Source organism: Aythya ferina, assembly GCF_964211825.1.
Source record: "Aythya ferina genome assembly, chromosome: 7".
Lineage (NCBI taxonomy): Eukaryota > Metazoa > Chordata > Aves > Anseriformes > Anatidae > Aythya > Aythya ferina.
Window position 1 is genome coordinate 19,887,976 of NC_140302.1, and position 8,918 is coordinate 19,896,893.

Sequence of the window (8,918 nt, forward strand, 5' to 3'; positions counted from 1 at the left end):
GGCTTACACCGGCGCCCCGGACATCACATCCAGCGCCTCATATGAAGTATCCTCGAAGAAGTTTTTCTCGGGGATTTTTTTTTTTTTTTTTTTTTGGGGGGGGGGCAAAGAGAAGGAAGCTTTCAGTTTTGCTTCTGCATGCTTAGCTCTAAATACCACCTTTTCACCGTATTAGCCGGTCCCAGTTCTCCATCTGCTGCCCCATTTCGCCCCCTTTGTGTTGCAGATGCTGCTGGGCTCCCTGGCACCTCGGCTGAAAACCCCCAGAGCATCGAGAGCCCCGAGGTCCCAAGGGTGCGCTTCCCCTGAGCTATCGCAGCATTGTCAAGTGTAATTGACCTAAGCATGTCCTCGCTGCCTGCAGTCCGAGACCATGGGGCCCTGTTTGTTGGCATTCAATACTTCAAATAAACATCGAGGCTTTGGTTGAGCTGGGACCCCTCAGCTGCATTTAAAACAGGCGCCCTCAGAAAGGTTGGGATGGGGAGGGGACCACCGGGTAAAGCTAATCCTGGCCTGGAGGTGTTCAAAGGACAGGTCCACGAAGGCACCAAAGCCAGCAGCACAGCCAGATTTTACCCCGGGTAAAGCTCTCTCTGCCACAGCACAGCAGGCTGGAGGCATTGGCTCGAGGGAAATGCCTGCACTGACACCGGGCTGGTTTCCTCCACCGGGACACAAGCTGAAAGGCAATTCTCACACCCAGCTCCCCTAAACCTAGCTATTTGTATTTCCTTGGCTCTGTTTGCCAAGGAGCCCTGAATTTGCTCAGGCTGATCCTTGCTCTCCCCCTCTCCCTAGGCGAGATAGCACAGTAGCGTAGGAACCCGAAGCACTGAAGGGGCCAATAATTGCCACTGGTGCTCGCTGCGGGTGCTCTGACAGTTGTGACATTCTGCAGGGATGGGAGAAGTGCAGGCTTAATCCCAGCGCAAACACTGCTAGGAGCACTGCTGTCCCGCCAGCGCTCCGCCTGGCACACGGGGACGTCCACCATGCCATAAACGAGTGTCTGCTGCAGCTGTTACCGGCACGGCGAAAACACACAGCCCCAGGATCTCATCGAAGGGGCTGGATGGACACAGAGTGAGCTCAGAGTTACATCTGAGTAGTGTTCCCCCTTCCCCCTGCTCCCCCAAACACACACATGTGCTGCAGCCGAAGCAGAAAACTGCTGGGACCCTAGGAGGTGCCTGGTGCCCTTCAGAGCTGCAGCATGCAGATACAGGGGTCCCCTACACCTCCACACACGGTCAGCTTCAAACAGCTCCCCCAGAGGGGCTGCAGGGGCAAGCTGGGGTAGCTGACCCGCACCCAGCGCTGCCTGCATTGCTTTGCTGATGCAGTCCTGCTGCTAGGATGAAGAAAAAATCTTCATAAAAGAACTGAGCTCACCCGAACAACGAGAGATTTGTGCAAGCTGCGATACTTTTTCCACTGAGAACAAATCGTTACCTACAGCACAACGATTCTGTGTTTAAGATTTAAGCAGCAGGAAAGCAACAAACACAAAGCAAAACAAATCAAAAAGTGAAAAAAGAAACTCAATGAGGGTCTTGTCATTTGCCCCCCAATCTAAAACTATGATCTCAGGGAAATCTAAACGATTTATATACTGAAAAGAAAGTTGAGTGACTTGGTAAGGGTTAAATCCCACAAAAAGTTCATTTTAACTTCATGTTAACCCCCACAGAAGTACCTCATGCTCTTCTGAAGGCTCAGAACAGGCAGCCTGAGCCCTCGGTGAGCCGAATCCCACCCCACTCCCAAACCAACGGCAGCCAGAGCTTCCTGGCGGCCACTAACTTTAATCTCTTATCTGAACACTAACAAAGAAAGGATGAATTCAGAAATCTTAAAAATAGACCTGCTGGTGATTTCAATGCAGCTTAAGAGCCTTTTCTAATAATACCATATTACAAATTTTTAGCCTATTTGCATCAAATTACATTTCTTCTTAAACGGGAAGATGATAACATTTCTGCTGCTTAGAATTTTAGACTGGCATAACTCAGCACTGAAATCATTATCGTCTGAGCTTGCTTTAGATCCCCACAGATTATATCTACAGTAAGCCATTTCTGGCCAGTACAACACCACTCAGTATTATTAAGTTTTTTTGTTTTGTTTTGTTTTGTTTTTGTGAGTTAAGGATTAAGCTAAGTGTCCTTGAGTTAGGAAAATAGTATCCCTGATTTCATCTTGTTCTCACTAATGCTATTTGACTGTGATCTCCCATAATATTTCCTGGGCTTATTATCTGTAACTAAACGTATCATTTTTTGGATGGCCACAGTTTTCATGAAGGATTTCTGTTTAAATGGAGTTAAGATTCACTGTGCATCTCAGCAATTGAGAATAAAATACATTACAAATCAAGCATGTAAATCCCAGGAAATTCAGTGATCTAGAGTTAAGGTAATTTACATTTAGAAATCTCTATGTATTAGGCTGTAGGACTGCACAATTAAGATACCAAATCAACCTTATCTCTGCTTTGCTGTAACATCATGCAAGAGCCCTGACGATAACAACTAGCACAGATTAGTATCTTTGATGCAGATTCTTTTCAAGGCACGATTTTTTAAAGAATGCTTAAACTGCTTATTTCCACATGCTACGAAGCTGTGACAGAAAAGAAATGAAAGAAGCTAAAATGTTAACATCGAAATTGTTTAACTATTGCATGGCATCCTTAGAGTGCAGAGCTGAGAGTTTTTGGAGAATTTCAGCGTTCTGATATTTCTGTGTGTTTATATTCTTTTCTAACTCAATCTAACACTGAAATTCCTTGTGTTATCATACTTTCAAGCAATAATAATAAAAAAGCATCCACACAAAGCTCTTCTTTCTTTAGTTACTCACTATGTATCTTTACATTTACCTCCGTCTTACTGCTTACTGTCGTTCTTGTTTGCTTAAGAGTTTTGTTTTCTTTTGTTTTTTTAAATAAGCCTTGTTTTTGCAACTTTCCTACATGGGTGATATTTTTTGTCTGCACTAGTAACCAGGTGAAAGCTTGAAAGCTTTCCAGTATTGCTGAGCACTCAAGCAGCAGCCATAAGAGGACAACTCTGGAGTAGCTTGAAGATCTTTCCTGACTCCTGTCTTTGACCTTCTTGTTTGAAGTGCTTAAAATAAAGATTATTTCCCTCCCTATTGTCCTGTCAAGGTTCCAGCCTCCTCTTTTACAAATGTGAACAGAGCTTTTAGTATTAAGTATTTGCAGCAAAGTAGCATGAACTACAAGAAGTGATTTGTTGGATCTGTCTGCCCTGCAGAAGGAAAAAAAAAATAATCTCCCCAGATCACCAATTTTCAAACAGAATCGCAAGAGGTCTGCTCTCATTGCAGTAGAACAGCCTCAAATATTCGTGTATGCAGAGAGATCCATAACACGTGTTGGCCCCAAAAGATTCCTTGGAGGGCAGAGGGAGAGATCAAATAGAGGTCAAGTGAATAACTGTTTATAGATGGTTAACTAGAGTGACAGAGAACTGTGGTAGCTGCTTTTCTAACAGTTTAAAAGGTTTAAACTTGCTTCCCTGGGAGCTTTGCATGTGATTCCAGTGCATGTGAAATTGGCCCTTAAGGGCAAAATTCATCCCTCCTCTCATCCCAGCAGAGCACATCCCAAGATGGTCTAACCTTTCATGAAGAAACTCAAAACGTGATAAATTTTGCTTGGTTTTAGGTTTTGTTACAAACATCGTTCTTGGCCTCACTATGAGGAGTTTCCTGAAAGCTTGGGGTAGAGCAGAGCCAAGTTTGGCGTGCTCTGCCTCTCCCCGACGCTGCGGAGGGGATTTGGTTCCAAGAGTGCTTAAAACTGTGTGGCTTTGCTTGGGTTTCGCTTGGAGTTTTCAGGTTCACTGAGCTTGCAGGCCACTTCGAGGAACCTAGACCTCAGCAATAAAGGTTCGCTGTTCCCAGCAAGAAGAGGCACCTGGGATGCTTGGCCAGGGCCAAGCTCAGTGCTGCCTTTATGCTCTTTCCATGGGAAACTGGTGCAGAGAAGACCAAAGCATCACAACAGAACAGACTTGTGTCTGAAGGGAAAAGATCTAAGCCCAACTGCCAGGTCAAAATGGTCAGAGGTCCTATGGCACCCATCTCATTTCGTTTAGGATTTCCCTTGACTGCACAAATACAAGTCGTCTGTCTCTTGGGACTTTTAAAGTTTGTTTTTAATTTAAGATAGGCATGAACAAAAAGCCATAACCCAAATATCTATACACCACAGGGATTTTCAGGCTCTGAAACAAACTTTCCAGCTGCCTTCTCCCTCAGCAAGGTCTAGGGGCCTCACGACTTTGTCTACATTAGCAACTTGTGTGGTGTAGTAAGAACAGACTTAGAGAGCAAAGCAGTCACTCCAGCCCATTTCAAGGGTTTATTTCAGCATAGTTGTAGTCTGGTCCCAGACTGAAGGCCTGCTCAGTGACTATAGGACGTGCCCTTCTGCAGCAGCTTTCCCAATTTTGTTTCATCCCAACGCAAAGCAGTTCACACTGAAGACACAGAGACAACTCTGCGATGCAAAGTAAGTAGGGATATAGCTTCAGGACGTCCACTCCAAGGGCACATTCCTGATCCCATTTAAAGTCCTAACGTGAGTGCAACCCCAGGGCCAAGAAAGCCGAGGTCCATCACCCACCTGCATCCCCAGGGCACCCGCCCGGAGCTGCCGCAGCGGCGCGGGGAGGCGGGGGCCGGCGGTTTAGGTGTATTTTGGTGCCCTCTAGCGACTGGACACCAGGCACTGCTTGAAAACCCATCATACAAAGCCTGGCAGCATCTGGAGACAGACTCAAACTTTCGTTCTATTTCGCTTTTGTTTTTGATTTTTTTTTTCTTTCGATTAATATTCAGGAAATGTCGAAAAATTAATCTTTTTTTTTTTTTCCTTTTAAATGCGTTCTTATCATTTAAGAAGTCCATTATTTTAGTGGTGTTTTAAAAAATATTATCAGCTATTAAAACTGAATAATAGCCATCCGAGAAAAGAGTAACCATGGAGTTATATCACATAAAAGCCCAGATTAGTAGGTAAGATAAAAGTGAGGGAAAAAAAAATAAATCAGGTAGGAGGCTTTGTCTGGGGAAGGGGAAGGAAGGCACGCTGTGTGCCAGCAGCTGGGCGTAGTGCTCAGGCAGCAGGTACAGGGAGGGCTGAGGAGGCAGATATTGTAACTAAATCCATACTGCATTTACAGAGTTGTTCTCTGGGCTACAGGCAGCTGAATTACTCCTGCACTGAAGTGAGGTCCAGCGAGTGGCTTGTTTGTGGTGATGGAAACCTCTCACTTGCTGGAACTGTTCTGACACTCGTCGTCTAGAGTTGCTAGATGGTAAACATGTTTAGTTTGTAATAAACATTCATTAATATCACTTAACATATGTGTCACTCACACGACAAGGACATGTGTCATGCAGGACCAGAGCTAACTGGGGTGTGGCTGTGATGTGTCAAATCCTGATCGTTTGATCACTCACTGGATGTGCGCTTTGCTCCGAGCCTTACCAGATCTCATAACCAACAGCAGACAGTGTAAACCCAGGTTTTCAAAGCCATCTCCTAAACCTTTTCTTCACTTGGAGGGAAATAGTTGGTCAGAAATAAGTCCCTGAAGTACAAACCCATGACCTGACTCTCTTCCAGTATATTAGAAATATCAGCTCCTCGTTCCTCCCCTTTTGAGTAGGTCTGGTCTTGTGGCTGCAGCTATTCTTCCTCACTACTTCAGAATCTGGGTTCAAGAGATTATCACCATACATCCTGGAACACAGAGGGAATGGGACCGGTTGGTGCTTCTACAGATCTTTCATCCTAATGGATCCCCAGGTGCTTATAAAACTTCAACCATCCACAAATAACATCAAAGAGTCTCTCGGTTACAAGACCTAGAGAAGTACAGTAAAGCCATCTAACCAACTTGTCTCGGCGCAGGGTTGTTTCTGCTAGAATATTTATTGGCATTGTGTTCAATCTGTTCTTAAAAGTTTTTATAGATACAGCTTCTATTTCTTCCCTTGGGAGTCCTTTCTATAGTCCCACAGACTGTACCTCTTTTTTTTTTTTTTTTTTTTTTCCCCAATGTCTCTATTTTTCACTCCTCCCTCCTGGAGTGTATAAATTCTGCTTACACTCATTTACTACCTTACAAAATCCGTCTCTGGAGATGCTTTCTATTTCCTCTTTTACTCACACAACCAAATCGTAACTGTCAGTGTCATTTCATTATCTTATATCGTGAGTCCACAAAATGTTTTTGTTGATCTCATTTCTCAAACAGGGACCGACAGTTATTGATATGCAGGCGGTAAGCACTTGTGTCTTTGTTAGCTCACCAAAGGCAGTTTGGCATGCTATTTTCAACTAGGCAAAGAGCATTAAGGTAAGGAACTCATCCAGTCTGAATTTCATGCCAAGAAGTTCACCTATGATTTTAATTAACCAGACTGCAATACAGTTGTGCAAATGACGAACGTTTGATGAGCTCTTGTAATCTCAGTTGTAGGGGTTGCAGTCAATTCAAAATCACTGACCTCAGAAAAAAAAACAGCATATTCACAACAATATGAGTACAGGAATTGGTTCCTCCAGACTTCCGTCATTCGGTAAAAAACACTGAAATGAAAACAAGGCAATTTGGAAGAAAATACTTCAGTTTCACCTTACTCTTCATTTACGCTGTTGTTCACACTTTCAGGAAGGAGACAGCTCAAAGTGCTCATATGTACGTTCACCCTTGCACCTTCGCTCTTACGAGAAATGTGAGAGTTGTCTTGTTTCATGACATATACCTTAAGTTAAACGCTAACATCAGCCTCCCACGAGGGAGTAAAGTAGGTGTTTAAATTTGGCATGGCCACCCCCTTCACACATGTATACAATCAGTTCCCCGACATCTGTATCACAGTTGACTTACAGCTTGCTTGGTGTGTGTTAACTTAGCATGTACACGAAGCTCTGCCTGTGTATTCCAGGCTGAGGGCCCAATCCATGGCTCTGCTCTGCCTCCACACAGCAAACACAGCACAGAGGCGTCAACATTTGTTTGAGCTCTGCAGCAGGAATTTCCCCCATGCAATGAGGAACCCAGTGCTAGTCTACCTGGTGCCTTAGCTCTCATCCTGCCCTGCTGCAGCTCCCTCAGTGGTGGTTTGGGCAGGACTGGTGCTGGCCCCAGGCTGGCTGTGTTACAGCCTTAAGGGGGCAGGACATCAGTGACAGCACAACCAGCTAACTCGCACTACAACGGTTACGAAGAACCCAGAGGAAGATGCATGAGAGCAGCACAAAGGCCACACTATTTCAGATCAAAGGTCTGCGTAGCCCAGAAGCCTGCCTCCAGCAATGGTCAACAGCAGATGTTCAAGGGTGGAGGGCAAGCATGGCTGAAACTGCCTGCAGTGTGCCTGCTTGGCACGTGGCCAAGAGTCTAGGCTCAGCCTCAATGAGGATGTGGAGCTCCTGACTTGCCATGGATTTTGGCAGTTCTGAGCAGGTGTCACATCATTTGATTTCTGTACAGCATCAGAAACTTCAATAAAAAATAAGGAACTCTATGACAAAGACTGTTGAAGACTGCTCCACTGTCTCTGAAAAACAACTCAAAGCTTCATTCCCCCCTCCACAAACACTTTTACATAATTTTTTGAACTCCTGCATTATCTGAAAAACCACAGAAGGCATTTATGGACATTTTAAATATTTGTCTGGAAGATAAAGTCAGGAATACCTGGAGATAAGAATGATATTGAACTTTGCTTTTCCAGCAGAAGTTGACTACAGTATCCCTATGCAATAAAATACTTATTGATAATCTCATGGGGAAAGCTAAAATAGTAGAGTTACCTGGACAGCATACACCAGAAAGACAGGGAATTCACATCAGAGAAAGGCTTTAGGTTTGCAGAATTGGTCCTAAAAATACTAAATCCAGAGCATTATGATGGAGTTTCTTCCTATGACTAGACGGCAGATTATAGTTAATCAGTTTTTCCTGCAAAGAACAAACAGAATTTCTGCAGTGTGACCATCTAAGGACATAAATGCTATTTTTTGCAATCTCCTTTCCCAGAACAACAACACAGAAAATTTTCTCTGCTCCTATAACTGGGGGAAGGAGAGGAAGGAATGTGTCTGGACCAAGCAATTCTGCACAAGAGGCCAGTATCTGATGTGCAGGCTCGTAAATGACACAGGAAGATTTTCCCTGGATTTACAGCCTCATTCATTCTGTGGGGGGCTGTAGTTTTCCCTTTTACATTTTGTGGAGGTGTTGCATGTGCTCTCAAACAGCAGATCTGATACAGAAATGGGGAAACAAAAGCCTCTCAGATCTCCTACAGAAGGCAGCTTCTTCCTCCCAAGCAAACACCCTGACCAGGTGGACTGCCTGCAGCTGGGATGCAGGAGGAAGACTGAGTTGTTTAAAGGTCATAAAAACCCTTGGGCCCAGCTTTTATTTGTGAAGAAAAAAAAAGGAAAAAAAAAAAAAGAAAAAAAAAAGTGGTAGCAGATGCTTCTCTGCACTACTCCTACAGGTGCCAGTGAGAGCAAACCTGCCTGAGACGTGTCTACACTACAGGTGAAGAAGAAATCAGCTGGGCTGGCTGTATAAAATGTATCTTTATTTAGACATTACCACAGTGGGGTTCCTTATGGGAATGTCTTAGCACCTCACAGACCTTAGAAGAAGGGGTCGGTTCCCTGCACGTGGACATCTGGTCACTGTAGGCCTGTGTGGCACTAGAAGCCTATATCTAAGCACTGAAAACTCACCCAAAGGACTCTGTCCTTGCTTCCTATTCCTATTTGAAGGATGGAGGAACCAAGGCAGGTCGCTATTCTGGACAATGGCTGCAGGAGCGTCCTCTTGTTCTGGCGGAAGCAGTGCCTGGGACACTGA